Genomic DNA, 10,072 nt, shown 5'->3' with positions numbered 1-10,072 from the left:
AACTATAGCTGCACTAGTTTTGACCTCTGTAAGTATTTAGACATAGTGTTCAATGGGCATTAATTTATCATTTATCACCAGCATAGAGGGCAAACCCTTGCTGGTCAAGGGTTCCAACCTGCTGAAAAAACCTTGAACTGTGACATTAACATTGCTACATTTTTCCTCCAACTGAAGAATGAGATTATTTTTTGTAATAGTCTTTTTCACTTCTAGTATGGTTGTTGTCCTGTCATTAATGCCTAATTCTTCAAGCTCATAGTTGTCCTTAGAATTCAAATACTTGATTATTTCAATGGCAACTTCTGGCTTGTCCTCAAGTTCCTTGGAGATGGTTTCAATAGTTTCCTGAACTTTCTCCAACAATACCTTTTGATCAAAGATTATCCTTATATAAGGCTATATATCTTTGACTGATTTAGTAATATCTTCCCATAAAATCTCTTTTACTAAACCCAGTTTATTTCCAAGGTAAGATTCTTTGATTTCTTTCTAAAATACCCCAATTCGACATTTTTCCCTCTGCAACTCAACTGCATGTAAGTTGTCTACAACTGCTTTCATGTGTTGTAACTTCTTCAGTTCATCCTGTAATTTCTTCATTTCCTCTATCTGAGTAGATAGATTATGAACAGTTCAACAAGTTGTTCAACTCCTGTTGATGTTCCTGTAGTTGTTGTTGTGCTTGAGGAAGAAACTGTAGTTATAGAGACTATTGTAAGAGGAACCACATCCATTGGAATATTGGCCTTTTTTACAACTTCCTCTTTCTCTTTGACAAGTTTCTCCATTTTCTCTTCCATTTGTTTTATTTGCAAATTTTGTTCCATGATGAGCTTCATCATGTTAGATTTTTGAATCTCAGTTTCTTCATTCTCTTTAGTCATTTGGTCCTCTAAAGTTGGCAATTTTAGCTGCTTCCTTAATGTTGAAATATCAATATTTTTCTTCTTGACAGTTTCTTCTGCAACATTTATATCAGAGGGATCATATCCCATCTTCAACACCAGATCTTCCAAAGCTTTGATCTTGGTGCCTTTTACCAATGAGGAAACTTTCTCAAGCTTAATATGTGACTGTGTATTAGCCAAGATAACTAGCATTTTTTACAGACTCATGGCAATGTTAGTTAAAGTAGAAGAAATCATTTGCCCATTTTGTTTGTGCATATCAATTTTGTTAATTGAATGTACATATTTAACATCAAATTCAAAGGAGGTTTGCTTTTGGTAATGTGTAGCAATCCCGAGCTGTGGAATCTGTGCTTGTAAGAAATCCATCTGCATTTTACCTTTCACAGAGTCAAAGACTGAAAGAAGTCTGGCTTGAGAACTGGAAGAATGTTTCTAGAATTGAGTATAAGTGTTTGATTTCAACTCCTCATTCTTCTTCTTAATTTCAGTAAAAACATGAAAAATGTCATCTTCTTTATCCTTCTGACTGCCTTAACTGGTCTAAATCACCTGTTGTTCATGAGATGTGGTGGAATGAGTGGGAGAATGAATAGCTTGTCCACCAGATTGTGTGAAAAGATATGTTTCTCCAAGTCCATTAACTATTGTTTTCTGTGACTCAATAGTTGCACTGACCTTCAAAGAGAGCCTAGGTATCTTCTTTCTATGTAAAATTATAAAACACTGACTTGATGCTTCAATTGTAGTGGATGAGTGTTCTTCTCTTCCTCGTTTGGCTATATTTTCCTGTGAAAGTGGAGTTTGTAAATTTGAAGTAGGAACTGCCTGTTCTTTTGCTTCTTGAAGGGCATTCTCCTTCCATTTTGATTGATTTTTGTATTGCTCAATTTCAGGCCTGGCTATGTGATGATATGGAGTAAACTTATTTTCAACTCTGAGTCAAGAAATTATTCCCATTGGTTCATAAGACCAAGTGAAGCTGAGGCAAAATTTCATCTCTTTCAATAATCTGTCTGCTTCTTCTCCTTCTGCTTTAGTATTACAGATGAATGGACCAACCTTAGCCTTTAGCTTAAACTGTGATTTCTTTTTTGCAGCTACAAAATGTACTTCATCCGCACTAAGCCTCTGCCTAATGTATTCTAATGCAAAAATTCTGATAGGGAGGTACTTAGGAAGCTTGTAGGGTAGAAGCTCATAACCATAGAATCTAATCTCTGTATAATTTTGATAAAGATACGAATATCCTGTTGTGGCTTGATCAACCAGCTGCAACACTTTCACAATTTCATCACTTATTCTTGGTACTGGAGTTTTGCTCATAAGATTAATGGATGGATGAACAAACAATTCTATGAATTGTTTATATGAAAATCCTTCCTTCTCCTTCATTCCCATAGAAGTCCAAAAGATAACTGATTGTTGGTTTCCTTCTTCATCTATCTTCTGCAAAGTGAATGGAAACTTGTCTCCCTGAAAATAGATAAAAAGATATACAATTACTGAAGCATACTTGAATGCCTCTTCAATATTGAACTAGATAAATTGTTCATGGATGGTCTTAGCTAGAAATTGGCTAAAGTCATAAAAAACAATGGGTTTGTAACTAGCAGAAAATATAGACAAGAAACCAATGATGGTTTCATTGACATATTGATTAGAATAGTAACCATGAAGATAAGAAAGAATGGTGGTACTTTTCTTGGTTATGTCTGGGAATATAGATGGATCATAGGGAGGATTTATTTTAGGTAGAGGGCTATCTACGGCTAGGAAAAGTTCTAGAGTTTGAGATCTTTTAGTGAAATCTAGATTTTGATAGGCTTCTGTTAAACTTTCATGAGAAAAAGGATGGGTTGGCACAATAGTAGGGGCCTACAACATCTGTTCAATGGACTGAGCATTGATTGAACACGAGATTTCTCTTGTAGGTGAGATGATAGCTCTTAGGCTAGGGTTATAGGATTCATGACATTTCCTGACAAATTCAGGTGCTCTGTGTTTCTAAGGGAAGATGTAATGAGGAAGGTGGGAGTCCTAAAGTCCTATTTCATTCATTTGATCAACTCATTGATCCTCCATCCAACAATATATTTCAAACAAATCAAGTTCAAACAAAGACTCATTGATTTTACAGTCTCTGTCAACTAAGGAAGTGTGATGGAAGTCAACTTATGGATGAATGAGGGGACTTAGGGTTTCTACAACTTATTTCCCCTTAAGAGGCATTCTATTAATTGAATTGCAAGCTAAACGAGACAGAAATTGGAAGAATTAGGTTGAAACACAGTGATAATAGAATAATAGTATAACCAAAAATAGAGTAAGTGAACTTGGATGCTGGCTTGCTTGTAAATAGGAAAAATAATTGCTTGAATGGTGAATTGTCATTTGAACTGTAAGCATGAAATATCCAGTGATCAATTGAGTTACATGAATGGATTGTGTAACGATTTTTATGAAAGAACAAGGCTTATAATGAATAAAATGGAGCGGGGTTGTTTAACCAAAGGCTAAATCCTCATTAATTCTTTAATGGGATTGATAAATGAGTCTATGGATTATTTATTTGTGGGAGTGGGGAATTAAATGGATAAGGGACATATAGGCGGAGGGTGATTGGACAGAGGAAGTGACATGGAAGCAGAGGTGGACGATGACGTAGGAGTGGTGGTAAGCGAATGGATGGAAAACCGAATTTCGGGAGTAAGTTCAGGTGGTATGTGGTTTGGGATTTTAAGTCCCAAAATACTAAGAGCGGGGGTTGGCAGTTTCGAAGGGCGGTTTCCAAAAATGCCGACTTCGGACCCCCCCGTCACTGATAACGTTCGGACAAAAAAGGAGGGTCGAGAAGCGATGTAGGCCATCAGATTTTAGGGGAATGTGCGGGATGAATAAGAAAATGAATGAGGTTAATAACATGAGGCAGAAAGGGATGATGGGGTCAAAGGTTATGATGGATGTGACATGTGTGGGGTGTTGCGGTGAATGAATGGATAAAGTTTAAACATTTACAAAATAACATTGATATTGATAATTTATGGTTATTTAAAACCAAACATCTTATGCACATGTATCTAATGTTCTAACTTAGGATAAAAATCATTTCGTGCTCCAATTGCATTTCATTTCTCTACCTACCCTTAACTTTCCTAACATTTTTTACAATCTTAGTCACCTGAGTGCATTTAGACTAGCAACTCAACATTTTCCTTTTAATGATTAATCTACTTTTATCCCTTATTTCTTCCATTGGCTCAGATTAAGCTGTTGAGCCAATTTAATTTTCTAGCTATCAACAAATAATTTAAATCTAATCCAATCATGATTAAACTATACAATTGGATTGTATGAACTAGTGTGGCATCTAAACAATCCACACAAAACTTTTTATTTGCAAAAATAAAATTGACTAAGAGTAGTGGCATTTGGATTTGCAACACTGACAGAATTTATTATTTTTCTTTTCTTTCTTATCTAACATTTAATTTTTGCCTTCCTTTTTTAGAGCATCTATTCTAGAATTTTATTTGATATGGACTTGTTCATCAAAATATGCCTAACATTTTTTATCTCTTTATTCTATTTGTCCATATCCTAACTAACATTTTCTCAAAATATATTTTTTAAAATGCTAACTTACCAAAACCAGATATTGCTACAACAGTTACTTTAGTTAGAATTTAATTAGTTGCATTTCATATTACATATTTTTGGGTCATGTTTTAGTTCCATTTCATTTTAAACTCATAAATCACTTATTTCCATACTTAGAAAGTTATAATTAGGCATTATTATTAGGCTATCCTAAGAATTTAATTGGTCATTTGCCAACAAATCATTATAATGGCCTTCATGAGTTTTGAAAGCCGTCTTGGGAATGTCGACTTCCTTCATGCGAATTTGGTGGTAGCCTGAGCGAAGATCCAACTTAGTGAAGAATTGAGCCCCATTGAGTTCGTCCAGCAAATCGTCAACCACCGGGATGGGAAATTTATCTTTGACTGTCAACTTATTGAGGGCCTTGAAGTTGGGACACATCCACCACTCCCCATCTTTCTTGAGGACCATGACCACTGGGGATGAATAAGGACTAATGTTGGGACGAATGACACCTGCTTCCAACAATTCCTTGATGATTTTTTCTATTTCATTCTTTTGGGTGAACAGATATCTGTATGGCCGCACATTTGGGGGTTGGGCCCCTAGAACCAAGGTGATGCTATGATCATGTTCCCCTCGCGGGGGTGGAAGCTCATGAGGCTTGTCAAAGACCGTCTGATGGTTATTTAAAATCTGTTGCATCTCAGGATGAATTGGCAGAGACAGGGTTTCGACTACCTAGATGGCATTAAATTGAGCGACCACTCCATGATGGCCCTTTTTTAACAATTTTTCCATCCTGTGCAAGATGATGATAGAGGGGGCTCCCGCCTGGAGTCCACGGAGGGTATGTGTGGAGTTGTTCTGCTTAAAACTCATATATAACTCCTGGAAATCCATTGTGATTGGCACAAGAGTGCGGAGCCATTCAGCGCCTAGGACAATGTCGCAACCCCCCATGTGTATGGCGAACATGTGGGTTTTCAACTGATAATCCCCCATTTGAAGTTTGACATTTTCACAGCGGCCTTCACATTTCATTATGCCCCCATCTGCAATTTGGACTTGGAAGTTAGAGACTGCCCGTACAAAACAATGCACTGCTTCTGCGATTTTTTTATGGATGAAATTATGGGTACTTCCACTGTCAATCAAGACTACTACTGGGCGATGTTTAAGAAAACCCCTGATTTTGAGAGTTTGAGGGGAAAAAATTCCTACCAACGCATTTAGCGAAATAACTGGTTCATCAGATACAATCTCCTTTTGGTTGTCTTCTTCGATCACCTCCGGTTCCTCAAGTGGTGGATCTTCCTCGGTGGAGCTGTAGTCAGTGGCATCTATTTGAAAAAACTTGCGCTCCTTGCATTTATGACCCAGGGAATATTTTTCATCACAGTAGTAACATAGTCCTTGCTTCCTTATTTCGGCCATTTCCGTAGGTGACACCTTTTGAATCTTAAGTGTCTGAGTCGTGTTGGGAGCCTGTGGAGGACGACCTTTAGCGGGGAAATTGGGGCGGCTGTATTGGGCTGCTAATGCACGTTCCACCTTACAAGCTACCTGGCAAGCCTCTGTCCACGTGGGAGGGTGGTGGAGTAGAACTTGATCTTTGATGGTTTCTTTAAGACCGCTGATAAAACATTCCGTGTAGAACTCATCTGTGAGACCCTTAGTGCGGAAGGCTAAGGCTTCAAAAGCGGTAATATATTCATCCACTGTACCCGTCTGTCGGAGCTTAGTGAGACGCCCCAAAAAAGAGTCTTCCTGTTCAAAGCGATTTCGAAGAGCTTTGGTAAATTGGTCCCAATTCTGAAAAGGTCCATTGCAACGTTGATGCCATTCCCCCCATTGCCATCATTCATTGTCCAAGTACATGGTCCCCACCATAAGCTTAGTCCAATCATCTAGGATATGAGTCAATTTGAAATACTGCTCCATTTGTGCTAGCCATGCGGACGTGTGAGAACCGTCAAATTTATGCATATCCAACTTGGGAGGTCGCTAACTGGGTGGTGGATGGGTGTGCCAGATGTGAGGAGAGTGGCTCGACTCACCCTCATGGTATTCATGGCCATTATACGCCTCCTCGTGGGTTGGTTCCTTGCCCTTCGAGAGTGCTTGCTGTACCTGGAGACTTAGTCTGCTAATCTCACGTTGGAGGGAGCTCATATTTGCTTCAAGTTTGTCCAGCATTTCATTGGCCATCGCTTGAGCTCTAGTTTCTACCATACACCAACTTGATGCAAAAAAATTGGGACCGCCTAAAATTTTTTTACTAATAAATTGAATGGTACCACCTTGCTCAGCTCGTCGTCCTGATGTTGATGGGCTAGATCACCAATAAGCGCCTTGGAAGATCTCAGACTTTTTTTTTTTGGAAAACTCCTAACGGAGTTCTACTCCTTGATCAATACTGCAGTCGCCAAATCCTCAAAATGTCAATGCTGCCAAAAGTCCTGCAAAAAGTATACCCCAGTATAGGAACCCTTCACAACAACTCCAATCTGGTGGATCTGAGAGATCTGAATGGTGGAACAACTGCTGTTGTGGATCTGATGGAGCTGCGGGACTGATGTCTGCTGCTGCGGCACGTCTTTGCACACGCGGATCTGGAATAGATGATGTGTGATCCCCTGATAGAAAAGGGAACTATGGTCTAGAGGAGTGTCAGGTGCTACAGATCGCAATATACATAAGGGTCTGACAGTAGTACTCAGCCCAATGTTTCAGGGCTATAACTAAGGAGGATCGACCGTACCCTTAGTCGTACAACCCGACTACCCTATCGTATGGGCGAGTAATCTCTCTGAGTGTTGTTCTCGGTGTACTGTAGCCACAAGACGGCCGAAGGTTTATCTATGGCGAGGTTTCAAGGGAGCCTAGGGGGCTTCCTATATACCCAGAGGGTACGTGGAAGACAGTCCGTGCGTTGTTCTATCTAATGCGCTACTACTCGAAGGGGTACCCACAGGGGTTACAAGGGAGTCCAACAGACGTGACCACCTCTTGTATTTCCTGCGTGCATGCCTCCCAAAATCCGCAGGTTTATGCGCTTAACGACAGATCCCGTGGTTTAAAGACGTCGGAACACGTCTCTAGCCAAAAAACATTTTGCTAAAAATTGGAGATCCCACCGAGCCCTGGAAAGTGCTCTGATACCACTTGTTATGCTCTTAACCTGCAAAATAATACCCAGATACAGAATATGCGAAGAAAAAGATACCCAGAACACAGAATAGCAATGATTTTATTATTCAGAGAGAAATGTTCACATGCCTCTTCGAGGGGGCAACCTCCAAATAGAGCATAGCTTGATTACAAAAATAAGACACAATGCTCCTCGCAGGGAGTCTCTATCCTTTATATATGACTCATACATGCAATAACACGGGACAATACCGTGGGTTTTATTAATACCATCTATCTAATACTACGGCCCATTTGCAACCAATTGTGGTCCCGTCATTAATTGCGGGTTAACCACTTACAAATATTAATATGGGCTTTATTGACTCTTGACTATGACGTGATCCCATGACATAAATAAGGGGGTTAGGGTGGGACCCTAACAATTTAATTGGCCATTTGCCAACAAATCATTATATTTGTATTTGACTTAAGCAATATCAAAGATAATTTCAAATAGTTCTCTTATGGTTTACGATTTTTTGTTTATTAATGTGACACCTACTATGAATGAATGTTGATTTGCAAGTGATAAGGATATAACACATGAAGGATAAAAGACCATGTTTTTCTATGTTTGGAAAAATAGGTCATTCCCACATAGGATGAATGCTTGAAGCAATCACTCACACAAGCAGATCAAAGATCAAAATTAGTATTTTTACATGGTTTACAGTCCTCAAAGAGGAAACAGTCCATGACCCTAACCAACGTAGCCACTTGAGGAAATATATTAATGCAAAAGGAAAATTTGAACATAAGAGTTTCTCACAATCGATATTCAAAAGGATGGCCTTCCATGCTCATTAAATAAATATGATTAACTAATTGGGTGTCAAGTCACAGATCAATATAGTTGTTAGTATCAAGAAGAATATGATGTTTTGGATAATTTTAGGATAATGTTTGGAACTTCATCATCTATAGTGAAAAAGAGCAATTCAAGAACATGATCATGAATGAAAATTTTGATGAAATGCATGTGTATATCAATGTGTTTACAATGTTGGTGTCGAATTGGATCTTTGGTGAGGTTGATGGCACTTTTATTATCACACTAGGGGGTGGTCAAACATTGTTTGCTGGATCCAAACTCTAACATGATTTATTGAAGCCAAAAGGATTCTTGACTTGGATTAACAGTTTCTCGATACTCTACTTGTATTAAAGAAAGAATAATATCCTATTTATTCTTATAAGCTTAGCTGAGAAGTCTAGAACTAATATTGAAAACATAAACTGTAGTAAAATTTTCATCATCAAGGTCTTTAGGCAAATAAGAATATCTGGAACCAACTAATAAATGAGTCCCTCTTAAACTATATTGTATCCCAACCTAAACTATATCTTGGGTATAGTGAAGTATCATTTTCACTACCTTCTAGTGGCTCTCATGGGGCATTTTCATATACATGGAAACAATACCAACAACAAATGAAACATCAATATAGATACGAGTCAAATATAAGAGCTTACTAACTAATTGATGGTACAAGGTGGCATCTAATTTGGGTGTAGTATAGGTTGCAACATGTATGAATTTAGAGTGGAAGGGACAAGGGGCTAGCCCAAAATTTTCCATGTGAAAGCGATGAAGAAGGTCACATTCATAAATACACTAAGAAAGATAATTTCTTTGGTGTACAACACTTGGAGGCCAAGTAAATAATACAAAAAAAAATTGTATGTTATTTCAAGTCTCTTATCAAGGCTAGATTTCACATATCTATGAATTTTAGGGTCACCACCAATGAATATAAGGTCATCGACATAGAGAACAAGTATTACAAGATGGTTTCCTAGTTTCTTGGTACATACATTAAGGTTGACATTTGAAAAGTTAGTGTTGAGAAGAAAGCTATCAATTTTAGCATACAATGCTCAAGGAGCTTGCTTAAGACTTTAGAGAGATTTCTTAAGGTAGAAAACAAGGTTGGAGTCATTCTTCAACATGGCTAGGATATTATTTGAATTAAATTTATTGTTGTACATCCCCATGCATGAAAACATATTTAACATCCATTTGATGAACTTCCCATTTATATGAGGCAACAATGGATAGAATAAGGAAATTGAAATTTATTTTAACTATAGGGAGGAAAGGTTTCATTATAGTCAACTCCCTCAATTTGAAAGAATCCTTTGGTAATTTATTTGACCTAATTTATTTCAATACTTTCCATCAACAAATACAAGAAGCAGGAAACATAAGTTAAGAGGAAGGGAAACTCAACTAATTTATAACGGGGGTGCCGAGAAGAAGACATTAGGAAATAATTAATTTAAACCTAGGAAAGGGTTGTTGAGGAAAATAAGTTGAAGTAATTTATTTATTTCTCAATCCAAAGAATAATTAAAAATTAATA

Source organism: Pinus tabuliformis, chromosome 7, assembly GCF_031772625.1.
Source record: "Pinus tabuliformis cultivar Carrire ecotype Pingquan chromosome 7, CPIR1, whole genome shotgun sequence".
NCBI classification, from domain to species: Eukaryota; Viridiplantae; Streptophyta; class Pinopsida; order Pinales; family Pinaceae; genus Pinus; species Pinus tabuliformis.
This window is presented reverse-complemented; position numbering follows the sequence as displayed.